At 40.8% G+C, this 25899-nt stretch overlaps 1 long non-coding RNA gene across 1 annotated transcript in view; it reads right to left on the reverse strand.

Moving 5' to 3' along the window:
• LOC120556161 overlaps positions 1-25899 on the reverse strand; it is a 49088-nt gene that overhangs the window by 22651 nt on the left and 538 nt on the right. The gene's annotated exons all lie outside the window — the stretch shown is intronic.

Below are 25899 nucleotides of genomic sequence, written 5' to 3' on the forward strand. Positions count from 1 at the left end.
CACATTGTAAAAGAAATTAGTTACTCAGCAAAGTAGCTGATGTTATTTTTTTTGTTCTATAACACTATTAAGTTCTATAACATCTTTAACGTCAAAGATGTTGCTGACCCGAAAAATCAAGCGTTGCTTGTTTTAACAGAGTGGCTCCGTCTCCTTCGCTGTTGCTCACTATCTGCATTTGGGCTTGGGGTTGGGTTAGCAGCAGCAACAAGTGTCGTGTTAGCATCATGTGTTGATGTGAGGGGCTTCATAAATTCGAGTTGCTTGAGGCAGACGTGGATAAAGTCTTTTTTCCTGGGCATTGTGTGCATGTTACATAAACATTCTTGCCTTTAATTTCAATGAGCGAGAAGTGGTGCCAGTATTTCTAGTTCAAGAACGCTACCTTTGAATTTCCCTGGCTCGTTCCCATTGTCGCTGTCTTGTGTTTAGTGGTAGTCGGAGCGTGCAGTGAGACAGCGTGAGCAGGGCATCCGCCCACCCAGCCAATCATCATCGCATTTGCAACGGTGTCATCATCCCCACCCCTGCTCTCTCCAGGCAGCTGATGTGCACCTCGCGCTTCATTCAACCAAATTGTAGTAACGCGCCACTTTACATGCTCAGTAACGATAACGGCGTTGCAAAGATGGGAAAAGTAATGAATTAGATTACTCCGTTACTGAAAAAATAACGCCGTTATACTTAAACACCGTTACTCCCAACACTGGGTGTGAGAGGTCGGCAGTGATTGCCCTAGCTCTCCTGAGACATCGCGTGCTGGCGATGTCTTCTAGCGAGGCTAGGGGACTACCAGTTGTGCACTGCGTTAGCCTCGTGAGACCGTCCTGATCTCGCGAGCTCCAGTTTTCCACTCGCAGATCAGCCTGGCGTCTTGAGATAGAGAAAATTTGGAGCCGTTCGCCAAACGACCGACCAATCAGCGTTGGTTTTGAGGCGGGTTTAGGTGCGACGCAACGAGAAGCGACTGTTGGCATGGCAGCTTCCACGGATGAGACGAGCGTAGCTATCGCGCAAGTTTTATCCGAATTAGAAAGTATTCCTTCATTGAAAGAAGAGCAAAAAAACGGCACTCTGGGCTTTTCTCGGAGGAAAAGATGTTTTTGCGCCTCTCCCGACTGGTTTCAGCAAGAGTTTGATCTGACTGGTTGATTTGGCCCGTCTATCACCAACATAGGTGGTGATAGACAGATGGTATAGCCAATCAGAGAACCAGTATTTTCGCCCCTTCCCAAAACTTCTCTAACGGAAAGTTCCCAGATGGATATGCCGAGCAAATGCGAAGCGATCCATCTGGCGGAGTCAGGTTAGCGCTGTGCTGTCTTTATGACCCTCTGCATACTTAAAGGTTGTTTTTTTTTTGCCCACTTTGGGGCAGTAGAACATACTGAAAACATAACAGGGACACATCACTATAAAGTTCTTATGGCTAACATGTTAGCAAGCAGTTTCCTATTTACACATTCAGCAGACATGGAACCAGTCTGAACCATTTTTGAACAGCTGCAGTGAAGAGATGAAATCATGTACCTCAATGAGCAATTTTAAGAGACTATTTAAAATGAATATATTGAATGGATAGGAAAAGGACTCGAGCTGATAGTATTGTATACTGACTGTATGGTTCCGGGGCTTATAAACCATGTAATGTATATACTTATTATTCGGTTTGATGTAGATGGAAGGAAATGAAGTAGATAAATTGAAAAGAAAAACAAAGTGTGTGTGTGTGTGTGTGTGTGTGTGTGTGTGTGTGTGTGTGTGTGTGTGTGTGTGTATGCATGTGTTTATGAATTTATTTAATTTATGTGTATGTAAACATGTATAAATAAGTGAAGCATCAAATTGTTTTGTATTTAACTAAAGTATAAAAATAGAAAAAGGGGGTAGGACCAGAAAAGTTTATTTTGAATGTCTTCCTACTTCTTTTTGAACATGAGAAAAAATACTGTTTATACATTTATACATTTTAAACATGTTCAAAATAAACCAAACTAACCTAATAGGACCAAAAAAGTTCTCTGTACCCTAATTCAGCAGCTGCAGGATATGATCATCACGTTTCCTGGATATACTTATACACATATTGGTAATATACCCACTCCTTCCAGAAAAAGTTTTTTTGTGATTGTTGCGAGCAAAAATCCTTGATTATGCAGCACGTTTTCTTAAAAAAATGCGATGGAATATGCGGGATATTTATGCAATTTTATTCAATGAAATTGCGGGAACTTGCAAAAACTGCGGTTTGATGAAAAAGTTAAAACACCCTTTTTTAATTATTCTTTTTTCCCTTTCCCCCCTTAAAAAAAACAACCCAAAAAAAAAAAAAAACTTTATAAGCAAAGCGTTTTTCAACTTTCTGCTAAGATATATGTGAATTTTGCAACGAAAATGCGAGGATTATGAAATCATGCAAGCCCTGCATATTTTGCGCGGAAATTGGCAATTTATGCAGCGAAAGTGCGCCGTATTTGAAAAAATGCGGCCCCCGCATAAATATGCGGCCTTTGGCTGATTTTGCATTGAATTATGCGATCGCATAATCACGTTTTTCTGGAGGGACTGTATACTGTATCACTACCAATCTATTTTTGTATGCATTTCATTACATATATTACATACAACATACATTTCCGCAGTTCATTAATGTGTATTTGTTAATAAAAAATACAAACAAATTGTACAGGAATATAATATTGCATATATGCTACAATAAAAGAGTCTGAAAATATGGTATCTGTTGGCCTACTGTTTAAATTGAATAATTAGAAGGAATCCCAAAGGTCAGACCATAATGTATAGACAAAACTGCAGTTATTTGGCTCCAACGATGCACTCCCATCCAATGTCACCTTGAAGTACAGTGTGTCAAATCGTTTTCTCTGTAGCCATTTCAGTTGGTGTTCACACATACTGTAGAGCCAGAGAATTTTTCCCAAAAAAAAAATAAAAAATAAACAAAATCGCTGTGTCTCAAAAACGTCCCTTTTGGTGCAAGAGAACCAAAAACAGTACGCTGCAGGCCGTTAAACCAAAAATAATTCACTGAAAAGATTCTAAAATGCTCCAAAGAGTTTAGGCGAATTGCAGAATAGGGTTCAAATTCTCTGTGGGCTCTTCACTAACTGTGTCCTTTACATCACACACAGTATTTCATCTTGTCCTAATATGAAAAATATTAATCACAACAGTTTTGAGCACCGGTCACTCTAAACAAATGCCACTAGTGGAGATTTTGTGAACCATTCTTATCTAGTTTTGTTGTCATGCAACTGTACAAGGAAACTAACCGCTAGATTGTACGGATTTTAGATATTTTCTCGGGTACAGTTAACAGTGTGTGTGTGTGTGTGTGTGTGTGTGTGTGTGTGTGTGTGTGTGTGTGTGTGTGTGTGTGTGTGTGTGTGTGTGTGTGTGTGTGTGGACTGCAAGGCCAAGGTCAGTTAATTTGAAGTGGCTACGTCATAAACCCATCAGGCGTCAGTAGGGGAGGAAATCAAGCAAGCCGCTCTGATGAGGGGGAAACGCTATCTGCTAGACAATGGATATCTCATTTGCACTGCATTTCTGTCCCATTTCAACACACTTTGCCCAGAGCCCGTTAATATGCACGTTATCCGACTGCGCTGAGGGGGCGTATGGAGCCAGCGGAGGGAGGGCGGCTGAGGCGAGACGGACCATTTCAGTGTCAATTTACAGCAATTCCCGCCGTCAAAAACGAGAGGGAAAAAAAAGTGAGAGTACTTCCCATTTTCTTCCCAGATCTTTCAGTTTAATTCAATTGGACCTTTCAATACCTTATTTATGACACACAGGAAGCATTCACCCTATTGCATTATGGGGAGTGGGGGAGAGATAAAGACGCTGATCTTTAAAGCTCTTCTGCACAAAAGGAGATAAAAGCAGATTCAAAAAAAAATACAAAAAATAAAGAGGAGTGTGTTTTTCGTTGTGTTCTGTTCTGTGCGGGAGGAGAGGATTAAGTCGCTTTATGATCCTCCCTGGCTGCGTTCAGGAGACAAAACACGAGCTAACACGTTTAAAGTCAGACCCGGGCTATATTTGACTTCACGCTCTCAAAGTGACGACACGTCAAACTTACACCTAGAAGTTTTCAGTCCCTTCCATCAGCGGATCAGCGTTTTAACCCCATAGCCGAGGATAATACGGAAAGTTCTCAATTAAAGCCTTCTCCTCAACTTATTCGGGTTACACTTTACTTGAAGGTAGCTACATAAGAGTGACATGACACGGTCATGAACGTGTCATAAACATTATAAACAAGTCATAAACTTTATGACATAACGCTTCTTTTAGTAAGTTTCATTTGGTTTTTGTCATGACAAGTTAGGGTTAGGGTTCATGTGTTCATGACTGTGTCATGACAGTGTCATGTGATCATGACTGTGTCATGTCACTCTTATGTAGATACCTTCAAGTAAAGTGTTACCACTTATTCTTTGATCTTAGAGCATGCAGTGGTGGTTCTGGACCATTTCAAATGGAGGGGAACGGGCTGGGGCCACAAGCGATTTTAGGGGGTACCAAATATATTATGCGCAAGTGTATACACATAGTATTAGTATTAGGGGACCACTAAGGTCTATATAACAGCATCCAAGGAGCACCATTTCATGGGACCTTTAAGTTATGTCTTCCCCTGACCCAAGTGTGAGATTGTCTGTTCCTCTGTGTCCGCTTTTGAGAGATTCCTTGTATTCCTTGGGTTTCTCGTGTCCCTGTGATCCTGATTCCCTGTGTTTTCGACCATTGCCCGTTTCTGGACTTCTCCTTCTGCCTGTCGTTTTGGATACCGTCGCCCGTGAGTTTTATGTGACCATTGCCTGTTTTTGGACTTCCCCTTGCCTTTTGTTTTTGGACACTGTAGTTTGTGATTGTTAGCTTTGCTAATAAAACCACTGAACTGTACTTCTTGAGTCATGCTATTGTGGGTCCATTTACCTGTGGTTGTGAGACATATGAAGCTAGTAAATTCTTTCAGGAAGACTTCTACGCGTCACATTTCTCTCTCCCAACCTAATCAGCTGCGCTGTCATCATTATTGTTTCATTCAAAACTTTAAAGTGCCCATATTATGAAAGAATCACTTTTTCTGAGATTTGGGGTGGTATTTTGTGTCTCTGGTGCTTCCACACGCATACAAACTTTGAAATCGTTCTCAATAGCAAAGCACTGCTACAACACATAAATTCACCATAATCTACAAAAGAACTACTTAGCCTACATGTGCGCCCTGGTTTAGAAGAAGTCTCCCAGCTGATCCTGCCTTGTAATGACCAAAGTTGGAGAAACAGCCTTTCTTTTACTGTCTATGGAGCTAGCTGACATGATCTACGATCTGAGCTACTGAGCATGTGCGAGTGCAATCAAAGATAGTACAGAAGAAGAAGAAGAAGAAGAAGAAAAGAGGTCTCACTCTGTAGCTAAAACAGAGACCAGGTGAAAAGAGGATCTACAGCAGTGAGAGAGAGCTGTGCAGTACAACAAAAATATGACGTTTTTTGAAAATTAAACCGTGTAATCCTATTCTGGTACAACCTTAAAATACAATTATGAACCTGAAAATGAGCATAATATGGGCGCTTTAAATCTGTTCTACTCTTTGCTGCGGTCAGTTGTCATTTCGGGCTAAAATCGAAACAACCCTCCTCCACAACTTTTTTTTTTTAGCTCCAGTTCTCATCATCCGGTCAGTTGAGGCTTATTACTGGCCACCTTTGCCCCCCACCCTCCTAGAACCGCCACTGAGAGCATGTAATGGACAGCTTTTGATCATCAAGAAAGTGATCATTTCAGCCCGCTGATGAGTGTGAATGCCTAAAAAAAAAAAAAAAAAAGGGGGAAATCACGCCAAGACAAAAGCAACATCTGCAGCCCGCCACACATGAATAATAGGTCAGATGTGATCGAACAGCTCCGTCTCCAGCGATGGCGAGCCGGCATATCTCTTCTTTTCCAGGAATCTCAAATCAATAAGCAGTCGCTAATGTGTTTGACTGAGTGAGATGCCCGAATCCATATTTAAAAATCAATGTTGCACACATCATCTCCCTCAACTTATACGCGATTTAGGCACGACCGCTTTCCCATTTGAACACATTTGCTGTTAATTTATAGGACTTTTTTCGTCCCAGATTCGTAACAATTGCTAGTGACCGCACAGGCCTTCCGCACAGCCAAGCACAGGGGCAGGTTACCAGATGAAAACATGAAATGACACATTCCCTTACTGACAAGTGCCACCGCGATGGCTCAGGGCGCTTACGCTTTGTCTCCATCGCGCCGATGACGAAAAAAAAAAAGAAATCAAGCATTTGTAACACAACACCCCCGATTTCATGCAACGTGCTGGATTATGGCTGCGAATTGAAATGCGCTGCTCTCTTTTTTTTTTTTGTGTTCCAATTTCCAAATTAGGATTTTCTGCCTTCATAATGACACAAAGCGTTCTCTTAGTCAAATCAATGGCAGCTATTTATATGAGCGGTAATCCCTCACCCAGCACTGAACTGCCAGAAAAGAGGGACGGCTTTTAAAGTAATGCCTGCTAAACAAAAGGAGACACTAAATGAATGCAAATTGGCTTCTCCGTCTTCCTGAATGTCCATCTCGGGGAACACGGTTCAGCCGGCCAGGAAGAGGAAAACCAAGCAGCTGTTTAAGACAGCTCATTTGGTAAATAACCCATAACGCCATGTTCGCTACCAGTTAAGCTTAGAATAAAATGTTCAAATAAGCACCCCCCCCCCCCCGCACCCCTCCCCTCCAGTATAAGCAGCAGCTCGTTCCTCTCTGTCTTGCATTTCAACAGAACAGGGCATGAATGCCTGACAAGTAGGCTATCATCCAAGAGATCATTAAGCACAAGGGTTGAAGTGCCATCTTCAGTGCCATGGCAACAGGGTTGAGAGATGAGATAAAAACAATGCGAGGCAGGAGGCAGGAGGCAGGAGGCGGGGCGGGCGCTCAACGATCGCCACTGATCGATGGATCTCTCTCTCCTCTCTCTTTTAGAGGCCAGGCAGGCACAGGAATGGGAGGCTGGAACGGGGAGGACAGCTGGGGGTGTGGGGAGGGGGGGGGGGGGGTCAAGCAGCTTTAGGGCTTCATAGGTGCACCAACAGTGGGAACTGTCTCTCTTCAAAGCGCCGATCGTTTTCTTCACAAGGGTCTAATTGAACATGTCAAACAGTACATTTGCATGGCAATGATTTTTATTTTTTTTTACTTTGTAGAGAGGATGAGCATCCGTACGGAGGGAACAGCAACTTAGCACTCACACAGGGCAGAGTAACTAGAGGATACGGATGTGTGGCTGTGTGTGTGTGTGTGGCTGTGTGTGTGTGTGTGTGTGTGTGTGTGTGTGTGTGTGTGTGTGTGTGTGTGTGTGTGTGTGTGAACGCTCCCGAAATCAAGTCACAGAGATTCCGTCATCAAACCAATATGGCTGATTATTTTACAGCCCTTTCTCAAAAAAAAACGGTTCAGGAGCTTACAAATCCGGGGCGTAGACGACGGCCTTTGTGTTGCAATCCAAACAGATCAGGCACACTTGAACTGTAGGTTTGATAAGCAGAAGCATTTTTGTGTGTGTGTGTGTGTGTGTGTGTGTGTGTGTGTGTGTGTGTGTGTGTGTGTGTGTGTGTGTGTGTGTGTGTGTGTGTGTGTGTGTGTGTGTGTGTGTGTGTGTCTATTTACCTCTTCTCTTCCTCCATAACCGTCGTTTGGAGTATGATAGAGAGGTGAGCCGAGAGGAGCAAGTGTATTATCTTTTGCAGCTGTCAGCACTGTTTGCAGTTTGGTGCCAAAGCTCCACGGGGCTTCCCACTAAATGCCATCAGGTTACGACTGTGGTTGTTTGCTTTTTTAATTATAGCGGGAATGCTTTTTGAAGCGTTGCGATAAGCACTCCACGACTCTCCCCCCTTTCTCTGGGGTTGCATCCACACGTGCAGCAGCGCCGGCGCCGCCGTGCACCCACAAACACACGCGCACAAGAAAAACAACGTACACAAACCCTCCGTTTGGGTAGTTGTCTGTCTCACAACATGTGCTAATCAATCTGTTGAGAGCAATCTGTCAGGAAATCTTTAGCTTTAAACAACCCAGTGTGAATAGGGATGAGGCCCTTTCCATGGGGCAGGGCACTGCAGGGACTTAGCAATAGCTGTCTTTACGCATCCCGGAGTGTCAATAAGGATTAGGAGCGAGCTTTTATCTCTTCAAACACACAGACCAGTTACTCATTTAAATGGATGAACAATTCAGGTCTGCTCAATAAATAAAAAAAAAAAAAAAAAAAAGAATATACACTTCCATAAATGCATTCAAATCCCAACTCTATTCAAATGCCGGCACCATATGCTTAATTTAAGATCTAATCTCCCCTCTTTCTCTTTCCACCAATTCACCGAAGGCAAATCTTTGTACACATAGTTGTTTAAGACCTCAAAAGGATAAACACAGACTACCTATTGTTGGTGGCAAAGCACCTTTATCCTCAACTTAAGAGCCACGGTTCCTTTGAGAGTGCTGCTGGCAGATGCCGTATGCAAAGCAGGTGCACTGAGGGAAACATGCCCGACAAAAGAGACATTATTGCATTTTCGCAACCTCCCAAAAAGACGGCACGGAATATTAAAAGGTGACACAAACTGTATTTACACATCGTTTCAATAGACCCCGAAATAACCTCATTTCTATCTCGCTCTATCAAATAAAAATAAAAAAAGGGGAGGCAATAAAATCTGCCAAGGGAAGAACAAATAAAAGCAAATTTTGACATTTTGCTTTTTGACGCCTTCCATTTATAGGTCAGAGGAAACACCAGCCGACCTCTCATTGTTTTTTAAATGCCATTTTGTAAGGCTGGGAAGCGGGAATTAATTAATGCGTGGGTAGCTGCCACTGTCAAGAGGCAGCACATTAAAATCAATGATTAATAAATTCAAAACACACAACAAACTCAGCTGGGAGATGAAAATAGTATTGTGCGCTCCATAGGAAGCAGCCCCAGTGCGGGTCCTCCCACTGAACGAGGCGTCCACTCAGATGGCTAATGGAAAGTAGCCGGTGCCAGCTGTGTGCCTGTGAATAAAATCACTTTAATTAAAGGAATTACAATGGAAAAGGAACCGGGGATGTGTGGAGTAGTATCGACAGGAAACGGCCTCTCATGTGTGACACACACACGCATATACACATTATGAAATCCCATAAAGACTTAAAAGAACAGAGTGCCTTTGTGCTCGCATTATTAAATAGGCCTAATCCGCACATGCTCTATTGTACTATACAGCTCAAAGATTTACTCCAAATATGTTCTCCTCAGTCTAAATTGCAGGGGAAGATACAGATATTTTAGGAATGTCTGGGAGTGTGACACCCACCGAAGAACAAATGACAAATCCCTAAATACAAATTTAATAAAAAAAAAAAAGATATTTGTTTGCTTAAGCAAGGAAAACGGAATTAGTGACAGGCAAATACTAGACCCTGCTGGTTCTTCTGGGGGGGTGGGGAGGAGATGGTAAGAAGAGTGGTTTTATTTAACCTTTTATCAAGCACAGCATGAGAATGGAGCAGTCTGCCAAGGTTGTTTTTTTTAGAAGTTCTGGGTCTGCAGAGCAGCTTCCAGAAGATGCAATTCACAAATGGTTCTTGGGTGAACATGATTGGAAAAGCAAAACATTTGGCGCCATTGGCATCCCATAAACAATGTCATGCAGTAGCCCATGCAGTAGGTGGCCGCTGAGTGACTGAATGAAGTGACAACAAAAGTATTCGTGGTCAACACTTTTTATGTCTATCCACACACACAGGTTTGTGGCACCATCTTTGTGGGGACCCATCGTTGACATAATGCATTCCCTAGCCCCTTACCCTAACCTTAACCATCACAAGTAAATGCCTAACCTTAACCCTTACCCTCACCCTAACCCTAAACTAATGGATCTTTTTCACAGCAGACATTTTCCTACTATGACATGTCAACATGTCTGCCGTGAAAAAGGTCTATTCTATCCCTAATCCTAAAACCAAGTCTTAACCCTCAAAGAGCCCTTTAACCTTGTGGGGTCCAGCATTTTGGCCCCACAAAGCTGTCGGGACCCCACAAGTATACTGGACTCCCGGTTCACACACACACACACACACACGAAACATTTATCGTCATAACAAATGTGGGGGAGTTAAAATACTAAATCAGGGTGAAATGCATACAGAAATGGGTAAAAGAAATATAGTAAAAGCCATAATTTGGGGGGACTTATTGTTTTATGAAATTTTATAATATATGTGACATATTCTACCTTAGACTGTTCAATCAATCAATCAATCAATCAATCAATTTATTTATATATAGCACGCTTAAAAACAACCATGGTTGACCAAGGTGCTTCACAGGTTAAAACAACAACAAATTACTGCTCATACATTTTATACAACAATAAAACATGTGTAATATACAGTATACGAGGTATAGTGAAATTAAAATAAAATTAAAATTACCAGGAAATAACAAACCTAACTCGAAGGAAAAGCCAAAGAAAAGTAATGAGTTTTTAACAATGATTTAAAGCATTCCAGAGTTTGGCAGGTTCTGATATGGATTGGCAAGTTGTTCCACAAGTTAGGGGCAGCTACACTGAAGGCTCGATCACCTCTGGTTTTTAGTCTGCTTCTCGGTACATCCAAGAGGAGGAGATTAGCGGATCTTAGCACTCTAGCCGGGATATGAGCGTGCAGAAGCTCTGTTAAATATAATGGAGCAAGGCCATTTAAGCATTTAAAAGTCAGTAGTAAAATTTTAAAATCAATCCTATAATGAACAGGGAGCCAGTGGAGGTGACGCAACACAGGTGTGATATGGTCCCTCTTCCTCTTTCCTGTCAAGAGACGTGCAGCCGCATGTTCACAGGTAAGATGTGGTATATTGCCATTACATATTGAAACCAGAAGATACAGAGGTGTGGTTGAAGACGGAAGTGAATACTATGAAGTGAATGATTTGCGACAAGCATTGTTTAAAAAAAAAGTTCAAAAATTGAGATTTGATTATAATTGAGGATTGGAACTTTTAATACCATGTAATAGGAGGAGAAAAATAACGTTAGTCTAATCCATGTAAAGTGTGAGGATTTTACCTATCTATGATCTGAATCACATATACAATGTTTTAACTGACATGAATTAATGCATACATGTTGATTTCATATTGTTTCAGTTATGTTTGGTAAAGTTATGGTATATAGTTAAACAGGTAGTTTATAAAGACTGTACAGACTGTACCGTTCATGTATACAGGCGGGCGCCATCTTGGGAAAACAGTCACAACCAGTCGAACGACGAACGCCAGCGGCACCTGAACGTCATCGGTTATAGACTAGTGTCAGAATATTGTGCCATTAGATGCTGGCGGGTTTTCATAAATTCACATTAATGCAGCTGTATAATTTTACGAGGGATGGGTCATTTGAATGGCCGGACAAGATAAAACAATTAATTCAATAATAATTACACATTCATTTAGTAATTTATGAAAATGCAAAAGGTAATCCAACCCGTTTCGGTTGGGATACTTTTCATTGGACAGATATCTTTTCATTTCAGATCAAATCAGATTTTTTTTTTTTTTACAGGACACAGCTGTGAAGCCTGATTATCGGTTCCATTTACAGCTGTTGTAAATCTGCATTTATTTTTTTTATTTTTTTATAATAAACACTATGAATCACAAAAGACTGGAAAGTGCATGATGGATTCAATAGCTAAACAAAACCAGGTTTTACGGAATCTGTGTTTCACTTAGCGGTGGTGATTATAGGACTTTGTAGTGCACAAAAAGAGTAATACCTCAGTACACATGCAATATACAGTGCCTTGCGAAAGTATTCGGCCCCCTTGAACGTTTCGACCTTTTGCCACATTTCAGGCCTCAAACATAAAGATATAAAACTGTAATTTTTTGTGAAGAATCAACAACAAAGTGGGTCCCAATTATGAAGTGGAACGAAATTCATTGGCTATTTCAAACCTTTTTAACAAATAAAAAACTGAAAAAGTGGGCGGTGCAAAATTATTCAGCCCCTTTACTTTCAGTGCAGCAAACTCTCTCAGAAGTTCAGTGAGGATCTCTGAATGATCCAATGTTGACCTAAATGACTAATGATGATAAATAGAATCCAGCTGTGTGTAATCAAGTCTCCGTATAAATGCACCTGCTCTGTGATAGTCTCAGAGGTCCGTGTAAAGCGCAGAGAGCATCATGAAGAACAAGGAACACACCAGGCAGGTCCGAGATACTGTTGTGGAGAAGTTTAAAGCCGGATTTGGATACAAAAAGATTTCCCAAGCTTTAAACATCCCAAGGAGCACTGTGCAAGCGATAATATTGAAATGGAAGGAGTATCAGACCACTACAAATCTACGAAGACCCGGCCGTCCCTCTAAACTTTCAGCTCATACAATGAGAAGACTGATCAGAGATGCAGCCAAGAGGCCCATGATCACTCTGGATGAACTGCAGAGATCTACAGCTGAGGTGGGAGACTCTGTCCATAGGACAACAATCAGTCGTATACTGCACAAATCTGGCCTTTATGGAAGAGTGGCAAGAAGAAAGCCATTTCTTAAAGATATCCATAAAAGTGTGGTTTAAAGTTTGCCAAAAGCCACCTGGGAGACACACCAAACATGTGAAAGAAGGTGCTGTGGTCAGATGAAACCAAAATTGAACTTTTTGGCAACAATGCAAAACGTTATGTTTGGCGTAAAAGCAACACAGCTCATCACCCTGAACACACCATCCCCACTGTCAAACATGGTGGTGGCAGCATCATGGTTTGGGCCTGCTTTTCTTCAGCAGGGACAGGGAAGATGGTTAAAATTGATGGGAAGATGGATGGAGCCAAATACAGGACCATTCTGGAAGAAAACCTGATGGAGTCTGCAAAAGACCTGAGACTGGGACGGAGATTTGTCTTCCAACAAGACAATGATCCAAAACATAAAGCAAAATCTACAATGGAATGGTTCACAAATAAACATATCCAGGTGTTAGAATGGCCAAGTCAAAGTCCAGACCTGAATCCAATCGAGAATCTGTGGAAAGAACTGAAAACTGCTGTTCACAAACGCTCTCCATCCAACCTCACTGAGCTCGAGCTGTTTTGCAAGGAGGAATGGGCAAAAATGTCAGTCTCTCGATGTGCAAAACTGATAGAGACATACCCCAAGCGACTTACAGCTGTAATCGGGCAAAGAGGTGGCGCTACAAAGTATTAACTTAAGGGGGCTGAATAATTTTGCACGCCCAATATTTCAGTTTTTTATTTGTTTAAAAGGTTTGAAATATCCAATAAATTTCGTTCCACTTCATGATTTTGTCCCACTTGTTGTTGATTCTTCACAAAAAATTACAGTTTTATATCTTTATGTTTGAGGCCTGAAATGTGGCAAAAGGTCGAAAAGTTCAAGGGGGCCGAATACTTTCGCAAGGCACTGTAATAGGCCTTTCATGCAGCAGGCATGTTGACTTAGGGTGTTTGGTGTTTTAAGCCCCCACCATTGTCTTCCAGGCAGCGCTGCCTGGAAGGCACTAGGATTAGGCAATGGTTAGGTTAGGGTTAGGGTTAGGTTAAGGTGCCTTGAAGTCGTCGTTGGGGCATACCTCTCAAGTTTTGGATTTGAAAATAAGGGAAATTTTCCGGTGCCTACCTCGAGCAGTCCCACCACCCCAACCAAGCTCCAGTATCCCTTACATTTTAAGACAGGTGTACAAGAAAGCTAAAATCACCACTTGATGCAGAATGCTGAAAACATTTACAATTTATAACATTGCTTGTCTTTACATTTACATTTTATTTTCATTCCACACCTTCTTTTCATTTCATATTGCTTTTCTTTTACAGTTTTTCTTTTAATTTCACTTAACTTTTCTTTAGTGAGTTATTGTACCAATTTGTTGCAGACTTTGCATTCTTTAAGGCTGTTTTGGAAGGAGCGTATTTGTGGGCTGGGCCAGAGCGGTTAATTTTACATGAGAGTAGAGCGCAAACAGTTCTGTTGTCTAACGTCATCCTATTCTCTGTAACAATCTTTCGTACCATGCTAAACATCCTTTCTCAACTTGCATTGCTATGGGGAATGCATAGTAAAGCCTTCATAAGTTTTGGCAGCGCACCGTCTCTGTCGTAGCGTCCATCATCCGTCTCTGTTTTTTTTCTTCTTTTTTTTCCCCGCATTGTCACTCATCATCTGACCTCACACACTAACCTCACGACAACTGCCACCTACAGTACCTGTAGTAGGCTACTGCAGGTGGCAGTTATCGCGAGGCTAGTGACAGAGCTCAGATTGGGAATGTTTTTTTTCTTTTTTTACTCCGCTCGGGTCCGGGGTATTATTATTTTTTAATAACGCAGGTTAAAATATGGGAGATTTACGGGAAAATACTAATACCGGAGGACGGCGGGAAAGAAGGGTAAAATACGGGACTTTCCCGGCCAAAACGGGATACTTGACAGGTATGCGTTGGGGGCTTAAAACACTATCGAGCGTTGACTTGCCATAGCAGGAAAAGCACAGGTGTTACTGATAACACTATTAATGACCGTAAGTGTTCCATTTAGGTGTGCCAGTGTGCAGTCCAGGACACTGGTGCATAGAGGCCCACTGGCATGGCTCACTGTGACATTTAGTGGAACGGAGCCATCATCGACGGAATTAGTTACACACCTGCTTCTCTTGCTATGACAAGTTCAAATATCTGTCTATACTCTGGATCAATACTCAGTGTAGGAATGTAACTAAGTACAAATACCTTTGTTACTGTGAGTGGTGAAATGTAGCTAAGTACATTTAATCAAGTACTTGTCTTTTCTTTTCATGCCACTTTCTACTCCGCTACATTTCAGAGAGAAATATTGTACTTTTTACTCCACTACATTCATCTGACCGCTTCAGTTACTTTACAAATCAAGATCTTAGCACACAAAACACATGTAATTATAAAATCTGATGTTTTATTGAACGAAAATACCCGACAATATAACGGCCTACAAGTCCAGCTGAGATGATGAGACCATTAAACACACAACTGGTTGGATCCTTTCCACTTTCTACAATGGGAGGATTTTTCTGCATTTTTCTGAGTACTTTTACTTTTAATACTTTAAAGCCCATGTTGCAAGTTTAATTTTCCAACGAATTTGTGGTAATTGCTTGTTGGTAATAAACATTTAAACTGGTATTCATGTATTTGATGTTGTTAGGTATCACAAACAGAATATAACACGAAAAAGTAGGTACTATTTTACAGCGGTTTGTCTTTCCCCCACAATGCATTGCATGACGTCACGTTGGGGAGACGACAGGCGAAAGCCAAAGCCCTGTCTCGGTTCACTGTCCCGGTCACGGTTTCTGCCACTGATCTGGCAAAATAAGGCTTCTGGTCTCGACCGAGTCAATGTGTCTTTATTATGTGTATAATAATATTGGGGGGGAAGTGAAAGGCAGCTTGGACGGGGATGCTATTCGGCTTTTCACAAGTTTAAACAGCTAGCTAACGAGCGTTAGCTTAGAATGCTAGTTAAATACCGGTATTACAACTGCCTTCGGAGCTGCGTCCATGTTGTCAACACAAGACATGTGGCGTTAGTGCTCCTTTTGTATCATACTTTTATTGAATGAAATATTAAGCTTCGCTCCTACGAAATAGGTGTTTTTTTGTAACATTACACACAAAGCTAACTGGCTATAGTTAGCCGCTGCGTATGCTAGCGGGATTAGCTAACGTTACGTAGCCAGCCAGCAACTTCGGCAATCGGCAGTAGTTTCGCAAGCTAACAGTATGTTGCCCACAATCAACCTCTGCTGTTAAAAGCAGTCAATCTGCAGTGATGTTTTGAAAAATGGACACATGGCTGTGTTAGCTGTCGAGGTTAGCTTCGAAGCTGCTTGCTGGCTATGCAACGTTAGCTAATGTCCGCTTAGCATACCGCACAGGCTAACTATAGCCATTAGCTTTGTTTGTAACTAACTAACAAAACCATCTCGTGAGGAGCGAAGTTTAACGTTTTATTCAATAAAGTTATGGTGCAAAGGAGCACTAACGCCACAAGTCTTATGTTGACAACGTGGACGCAGATATAGGAAACAAGGCCAGTTGTAATATTTACCTAGCCGGCCAGGCTAATGCTGTTTGCGTTAACGTTAGCTAAGCCGTCGGGGCGTTAAGCGCTAGCTGTCTAAACTTGTGAAAAGCTGAACAGCATCCCCGTCCAAGTAATAAATAAACACCAGGCAAATATGTTGTTACTGGAGCTAGTAGGCTACCATCAAAACGTGAGATATCTAATCATGATATCAATCATATCTATGTGTTTACAACCATCGGGGGATTTCACAGGTGGGACTGGCAAGTTAGCACATAGCTAGCATGATGCCTTGTATTTTCTAGATCTAGATAAGTTTACCGGTACTTATCTGAACTAACGACATGATCACTGTCACTAGATATAAAAAAAGACTTTAACTTGGTGCTATTCACGGACAGTAAAAAACCCTCTTCCTCATCCCAGTCAGTCACCATAGTTCTAGTACTAGGCTGATACACGTCTCCCCAACGTGACGTCATCAGCGAATTGCGGAAAAAAACCCCACTAATACCAAAAACGACAAAAACCTGACAAAAACTGGCCTTTAACACTATTTGGAGACATTTTTAACAATGATATACATATATTGAGTGCTATATGTACCTATTAATCAACAGTGGTGGTTAACTTGCAACATGGGCTTTAAGCACATTTTCCTGATGACACTTACATACTTTTACTTAAAGGAACACGCCGACTTATTGGGAATTTTGCTTTTTCACCGTAACCCCCAGAGTTAGACAAGTCGATACATACCCTTCTCATCTCCGTGCGTGTTGTAACACTTTCTGACGGCTCCAGCATTAGCTTAGCCTAGCACAGATCCTGCAGGTAACTGGTTCCAACTAGCCTACTGCTCCCAATTGTAAATGAAAATAGCGCCAACATAAATTCCTATTTACATGTTGTGATTTGTAGAGTTACACGCGTGTAACAAAAACAACGTAACATGAGACACAGCCGTCTTCTAACCGTAAACAAACCGGGAACTATACTCTCAGACAAGCTTGCTGCGAGCATATCACCCCGCCCAAGTACTATATTCTTCCGCCTGAGAATATAGTTGTTTACGGTTAGAAGACGGCTGTGCCTCATGTTATGTTGTTTTTTGTACACGATGTGACTCTACAAATCACAACATGTAAATAGGAACATGTTGGCGTTATTTTGTCACTTATTGGGAGCAGTAGGATTACTGGAACCATTCACCTGCAGGATCTGTGATGGGCTGATGCCGCTGGCGGGTCAGACAGCCTTACACCACGCACGGAGATGAGAAGGGTATGTATGGACTTGGTGTATGGTCTAACTCTGGGGGTTACGGTGAATAAGCTAAATTCCCAATAAGTCGGCGTGTTCCTTTAAGTAACATTTCCAATGCAGGACTATTACTTGTAACAGAGTATTTTTACAGTGTGGTATTAGTACTTTTACTTAACCCTTGTGTTGTCTTCCCGTCGGCCATGCTACTTTTTGTTTTTCTGGGTCAAAATTTAAAATTTTAACCGTAAGAAGCTTTTTGACGTTTTGTCACTTTTCCGGAGTTCTTTGTCGATTTTTATCTGCGCTTTTGACGTTTTTGTTCTTGTTTCTTCCGACATTTTTGTCACTTTTTTAAACGTTCTTTTATCAATTCTTTTCTTCAAATGTTATAAAATGTAATAAAACACCCACATTCAATGAAATTAGTGAACTGATCATTCATGTTACTTGTGAAGAGCGTTGTACGGAACCATCCACGTTATTATTTTTGACAATGTGGTTGAAAGCAAACCCACATTTCTGATATACAAACTTTTTGAAAAAGGACAACAGGTGGGTAAAGTAAAGGATCTGAGTACTTCCACTGGTTACCGTACTTTTACCCACCCACCTCCGACGATAGCGGTGATGAGGAAAACGTCACACACCTGTGGCCGCATTTAGACATGTTTTCATACGTTGAGAAAGTGAAAGATTCTTCCTCACAAAAAAAAATTAAAATTCAGGTTCTCTCTCTGTTGATGTCAGACGTTGAATTAGATGTTTAAGAAGGTGTGGAAACCCTGACTATTATGCCTCACTATAAGAAAGCCACAATAATGTTCATAATCAAAGTTTTCTTTTTTTTTTTTTACTTTTATTTCTAAAAAAATTAAGTAGATTTAATACTGTATTAAGACAATAACAAGTCATATTCTAAAAAGGTGACTTTAACTTCTACCAAAGACATTTTCTGCTAAGATACTTGTACTTTCACTCAGTATTGCTTTCAAGTACTTTATACAAGAGTGATCATTTTGATATTGCTCCTTCTTGGGTGCTTCTGAATGTAAAACTTAAGTACTTCCCACAGCCTTCAAAAGGATGTACTAGTGTGTGTTTGGCATACCAACCTAATCCCAGCATGACTCGTACACAAAAGGAAAAAGGTGACGCTTGATATAAACTTTATTATGAGTTTCTACTACTGCAGAGCAATGTGCAGGGTGGACACCCCTATACAGCATAGTGTATATTAATGATAAACAACTAGATTTTCAAAACAGGAGGACTATATAACTGCCATAAACGATATTTTGAGATAAAATGGTGATAAAATAACTTCCGCATCTATAATTCACTGACCGGAAGTGACGTCACGCGAAGGAGTCTGGTCAAGTTCATGATCAAATTACAATGGACGTGGATGAAGAAACAGAGCTCTCCAACGTCGCCAGCATGCCTACGATGGCCCAAAGGCCTATAATGATGATCCTCCCGCCTTAAACATGCTTGTGAAAGTCCCCTTCTCTCCCAGTAATCTTCCATGTCAGAGGCTCCGTCATGTTAAAGGGGGAGAATTGGCTTCTTAGAACATGAAACATGAGGTGATCAGATGTAATGTGATAAAGTAGATAAACAGTGTATATGTGTTTTGCCTAATTATTTTATGTATGTATGTATGTATGTATGTATGTATGTATGTATGTATGTATGTATGTATGGTATATATATATATATATATATATATATATATGTGTATATATATATATATATATATATATATATATATATATATATATATATATATATATATATATATATATATATTCAAAATGTATTTATTTTTTCCTTTTGGCCATTTTTGTGTTTTTTTTCGGCACACCCATCCTCTTTTGGAGACAGTAACTTTTAAATAAAAAAAATCAACACATTTAAAAATCGATTATTAACTTATCAGAATCAAGCATCGAATCGTTCTAGGGAGAATCGCGGCGCATCTAAGAATCAATTATTTTTCCCACCTCTAGTAAAAATGGTGGATTCGTGGAGCACATTCACATTACTCACATGATTTTGTGCTCCTCTGAGGAACAATACTGTATGCAGTGGGACATACTGTAAATCAGTAGAGGGAGAGCTAACTGAGGACTGTCACAAACGGGCCAGTTAAATACAATCAACCAACACGAGTCATTTTGAAAAAGAGGGTCTCTCAAATCTTGTGCATAAACAGCCTCATTCCGATGCAAATAAATACATCAGTTCTGCAAAACAATGCGATTATACAAGATTCTTTCCACGTGTCCTCTCAGCAGTGGTGGAATCAGCATCCAGATCCTTTACTTCAGTAAACGTCCTAATACCACACTGTAAAACTACTCTGTTACAAGTAAAAGTCCTGCATTGAAAAGGTTACTTAACCCTTGTGTTGTCCTCAGGTCATATTTGACCCGTTTTCAAAGTTTTTTTATATCCAAAATATGGGTTTCTTACAACCATATTGCCTAAAATAACATTGATGGTTCCCTACAGTAGCCTGGGAAAGCCCTGATGAACTTCCGGCAAATCTGAGATTTGCTCTGCAAGTCAGTCTTTTTTTGGTCTTTTTTTTTGGTCTTTTTTTTTTTTTTTTTTTATATAAATGGTTTCAAAACAGTATCCTTACTAAACTTTGACATATACCCATCCATGATCCACTTCGCATCCTCTGATCTTAACTATAATGCAAAATAATTCGTAATTTCTAGAGATGCACCGATAGACCGGCGGTGACCGGAATTGGCCGGTTTTCGCGTGCTCGGCCATGACCGGCGACCGGCAGGTCAGTCTGACATATGCCGATTTCATGCCGGTCAACGCTACAATTAACTGACAACAGAAGTTATACGAGTTACAGTTCTCAAGGACGCACCCACACACAGACGCCACAGCACGGTCTCTTTTTCCTTTCTTTCAACATTCCCGACGTGTGTCCGCTGTTCTCGCACGTGTAGGGAACCTGGTGAGTTAACCTGCAACATGTCAGCTGTTTGGAAATTCTTCAGCGTGTGTGCAAAAGATAGCAAGTTTGCAATATGCAACCACCTGCAAGGAAAAAGTAGGGCGTAGAGGGACGACACCAAAAACCCAAATCCCATTTATTTAGTTGGATATGGGATGTGAAAAGAAGGAAATGGTTCGAACATTGCACTTTAGAGTCATTTATATAGTTCTACTTTATAGTGATCCATTATCTGTTCAAAAATGTTTCTATGTTCTGTGCAAAATGTTCTGTTAAAGAAAAGATAGAAAATAAATATTCGGTGTGAAAAAAAAAGAAATCGGAATCGGCTAAAATCGGTATCGGCTGGCCTAACTCAAAGAGAATCGGAATCGGCCTAGAAAGTTGTAATCGGTGCATCTCTAGTCATTTCTGCTTCTTTCAACAAAAGTTAGGCACAATTTCACATAAATGGTTTGTTGACCAATGTTCCAAGAATAAGTGTAAAATGTAGTATTAAAACACCACAAGTTGGTGTTAGTGGTGCATATAAGTGACCAAGTCAAATTTGTTTTAATTGGAAGGACAACAAGTTCATGGTCGACGGAAAGAAAACACAAGGGTTAAGTAAAAATATGTAAGTACCATCAGGAAAATGTGCTTAAAGTATTAAAAGTAAAAGTACTCAATGCAGAACAAAATCCTCCCATTTTAGAAAGTGGAAAGGATCCAAACAGTTGTGTGTTTAATGGTCTAATCATTTAATCTGGACTTGTAGGCCGTTATATTGTTGGGTAGTTTAAATTATAATAATAAAACCTTGTATCTATACACTACATGTGTTTGGTGTGCAGAAATCTTAATTTGTAAAGTAACACATTTCCACTTCCGTGCAGCCTCTTAATGTTAAATGTTCGTGTATGTTAAAGGGGCGCTATGCAGTTTTGGCCATTTCTTCGCTGTTCAGTTAAGGTAAATTAAAGCTAAAAAAAAAAAAATGCATAGTTCCCCTTTAAATTTGAATGTTTTATTTTTTCTGTATTTCATATTAATGTTTATGTATGCACCAACAACCAAGGCATTTTCCTCGTAAGTGCTACTTGGCATTTCATCATTTTCTGATTCTAGTAACTAAAGCTGTCAGATGAATGTACGGAAGTAAAGAGTACAATATTTCTCTCTGAAATGTAGCCGAGTAGAAGGAGAAAGTGGCATGAAAAGAAGAGACTCAAGGAAAGTAAAGTGCCTCAACATGTACTTGCCTCTTGGAGGAGAGAGAGCATGTGGCTCCTGTGGTTCAGCAAGTGGCCCTGCATTTAATTAGAGTAGCCACAAGAGGGAGGCAGACACACATTTTAAAAAACGGCACGGCAGACCAGCCGCCATGTACATCAAGAGTCCCTGAGCATTTCAACACAAGACGTGTTTCTCACAGCCTGTAAGGGTACTTCAGGGTTTCTGGAGGCCCCTGAACAATCACTGGCCCTTCACAAACTCAGACTGATCAACTGGAAGTGATGCAGGATGCTCATACAGTATGTGCCGCTGCCATGTCTGGGATTACCATTTGGGAACGCTGTAAAATAAACGTATCCATCCAGTGGTGGAGGAAAGTATTCAGATCCTTCGCTTAAGTCAAAGTACTAATACCACACTGTAAAAAAAAAAAAATTACTCCGCTACAAGAAATAGTCCTGCATGGAAAATGTTACTTATGCAAAAGTATGTAAGTATCATCAGGAAAAGTAATCCAGTACTATCAAACATGTATTTTATCACTTTTAGCGCACTCTTAGGCTGTGACAAAGCCCCAAACCCCATATCTGCAATAATAATTAATAAAAAAGGCTGGTTTAAAGTACTTCTTCCTGCCTCTATGTATTATTAATAATAATTTATTTGATACAGCACCTTTTACAGACAGAGTCACAAAGTGCTTCACACAAAAGACATTTGTTAAAATACAGTAGGATCCAAAACAGAAAATAAACAAGCAAAAACAAATACAATACCAGTGAAGATTAAAAAGACTAAAAACCCAAAATTACAAAACATGAGACAAAAGCGAGTTGAGACAAGCGTGTCTTCAGCTGCTTTCTAAAAGCGTCAACAGAGACTGCAGAACGTAAGGTAATGGGAAGGGCGTTCCACAGAGTCGGAGCCACCGCCTCAAAAGGAACGGTCACCTTTAGTCTTTAAACGAGTGCGTGGGACCACCAGTAGTCCCTGGTTAGAAGACCTGAGTGACCGGTTAGTGATGTACAGATGGAGCAGGTCAGAGATAGAAACAGGCGCCTGACCATGCACTGCTTTATATGCAAGAACTTGATCGGAAGCCAACTTAACATGGATAAAACAGGAGTGATGTGCGACATCCTGCTGGACCTGGTCAACGGCCTAGCAGCAGAGTTCTGGACCAGTTGTAGACGGTCCTGGGACGCCTTGCTGAGACAGGTGATTAATGCTCACGGGTAGCCTAAATGGGTTCCATTCAGACCTCAACATCAAGTCTTTTACTGTTATATGTCAACAAGATTCAACAAGACATTTTCACCTAGCTAAAGCTGATGTTTAGATCTGTTGTGGCATTTATGCAAATTAGCACTATATGTAATTAGATTATGCACCCGTTTGCCCGTGTTAACAAATTTCCAAAAACTTGTAATACATTTTTTGTTTGTCTTGATGTAGGTAATCAACTCAGTCATTTTCATTGTTATATCTAAACGTTAAAAATCGTACCCTATTCATGTGAGAAAAAGAATTAATAGGCGTATGAATAGGCTATATTTAGGTCTTTTTCACAACTTTCCCCTAATGGGATTCTTCTGGGCTTTTTTTTTTCCTTACTCAGGACATATTGAGGATACAAAATCAGCCGAGTTCGCTTCTGTTGCAATTTGTCCTACCTTTTGTTCAAAAAAATTACTGGACTATCTCGTTGTGCTACACAATCACAAAAGTAAAGTGTTTGAACATTGAACACACTGTAAAAAAAATAAATAAATACTCCGTTACAAGTAAAGGTCCTGCATTGAAAATGTTACTTAAGTAAAAGTATGTATCATCAGGAAAATGTACTCAAAGTATTAAAAGTACTCAAGCAGAAAAATGCTCACATTTTAGAAACTGGATACGATCCACACAGTGTTTAATGGTCTCATCATTTCAGCTGGACTGTAGGCCGTTAAATTGTTGGCTAGTTTCATTTATAATAAAAGATCGTATTTTATAAACTACATGTGTTTTATGTGCAAGAATCTTAATGTGTAAAGTAACTAGTAACTAAAGCTGTCAGATGAATGTAGTGGAGTAAAAAGTACAATATTTCTCTCTGGCACGAAAAGAAGAGACCCAAGTAAAGTACCTCAACATTTGTACTTAAGCACAGATATTTGAGTAAATGTACTTTGTTACATTCCACCAAAGCTCATCCCTGTTGACTTTTGGAAAAAGAGCAGTCATAACCTCTGCAATAGCCAAGATCTCGCTCCGCTGTTGTGATTTAGCCCGAGTCGATAAAATATTTAAGAGTAAGAGAAGAGAAACTAAGTCGGCTGGTGACATCAAAGTGTCTGTGCCGATATACACTGTAGCAACTTGTTTACATGGGCCGGGGCCGAGGCCCTGAGGGACGCCTGGCCTGGTTCTAACTCCGCTCGGAGCGAACAACGCCGACGGCTGCGTCAACACGCAGGGAGGAGACTAAACCCTGGAGACAAACAAGTCTACATCTGGTTAACAACAACAACAACAACAACCTCAGAGAGGCTGCTGGCAGTGGTGGAATGTAACTAAGTACATTTACTCAAGTACTGTACTTGATGCACCACCTGTCTATACTTTGTATATCGCATTGTGCTTTTTTTTGCACTTCTGGTTGGACGCAAACTGCATCTCGTTGTCTTTGTACTTGTACTCTGCACAATGACAATCAAGTTGAATCTAATCTACTGAAGTACAAATGTTGAGGTACTTGTACTTTACCTGAGTCTTTTCTTTTCGTGCCACTTTCTACTTCTACTCCGCTTCATTTCAGAGAGAAATATTGTACTTTTTACTCCACTACATTCATCGGACAGCTTTAGTTACTACTTCACAAATGACATACATATAACTATTTAACATGTAAAGCATGTAGTTTGTAAAATACCTTCAGACAAAAGTGGCCCAAATCAGATTTTTTTTTTTGGGGGGGGTCAAGTGACCAGGTCAGACTTCTTCAGAAGTAGTGTGAACACTCAAATCTTGGCTAGATCTGATTTTTTCAAATCAGATTTAGATCACTTCCATATGTTGTCCTGAATCAGACCAGACCCAGGTCTGATTTTTTTTTCAATGCGGTGTGAACAACCAAGGCGGATTTGATGCAACTTTTATGTCAATCTACATCGACATTTGTCACAATTATGTGCCGGCGGGAGTTAGCCCTAGACACAGACCGTAAAATTAAAAACTTGACTAGGCCTACAAAATGGAGGACAGTGATGGAGCAAGTCAATGGAGGGAGCCATAACCCTGCAAAAGGCCAAAATAGCCAATTTGTCGCTCTCTCTTCATTCTTCTCCTCCACAGCACCAGCTCATTAATGTTACGGCTGCCAATACACAAACATTTTGAAATTAAAGTTAAACTGCTTACTTCCTCCATAACCTCCCTAACTTTAGTGCAACAGCGTGCTGCGTCTGATGTCATTGTTATTGTTCTTTTGCGCATGCGGGTCAGTTCGAAACCACAAACCGTTCACACTGGAATCTGATATAGGCCACATTTTAAAAAAAACTTAAAAGGTAAGTGAACAGCCAAGCGCAAAATTAAGCATTAAGACTTGCGGTGTGAACGTAGCCTAAAGGCCCGGACACACAGAGCCGACAGCCAAACGTCGGCAGAAAAGGCAGTTGGGCTGATCAGTCTTCACGAGTTGGTCAAAAAAGTGCCTCGGAACACACCAAAGCGGTGAGACGTAATAAGTCTCCATAACAGCAGGTGGCGCTAATCTGTATTGTCGGCCAAAAATGAAAACCGGAAGCTGATTGGACGAACGCGTCACGTGGGTCTCGTTTCTCCGGAAATTCAAGGACAGACTGTCATGGCGGCTCGTTCAGAATACGATCTCATATTGTACTAAAAGAGTTCACTGAAACGTGTTTCTGAAAACATTTTAAGCAAGAAGTAGGCCGTGCAATTGCTGAATCTGTCTTCATTTCAGATCAACAAAGGTCAGTTTAAAAGATTTTCGTCCGATTTTGAGAGACTCTACTCACACTCATTCCGCTCCCTGTTTCCGGGTTAGCACTCTACCAATCAGATGGGTCATTTAAGTCCGACTGGCAGCAGTGCCCGCCCCGCTGATTATACATGTCAAATCAGCCCAAATTAAGGATGACAGCCCCTCGGACAGACAACGGCGCGGAACACACCGAACAGACTCGAGTCACTGACCTCCCCAGACTGTCAAACGGCCGATTATCAGCTCTATGCGTCCGGGCCTTA

This window comes from Perca fluviatilis, chromosome 3 (genome assembly GCF_010015445.1).
Source record: "Perca fluviatilis chromosome 3, GENO_Pfluv_1.0, whole genome shotgun sequence".
NCBI lineage: Eukaryota > Metazoa > Chordata > Actinopteri > Perciformes > Percidae > Perca > Perca fluviatilis.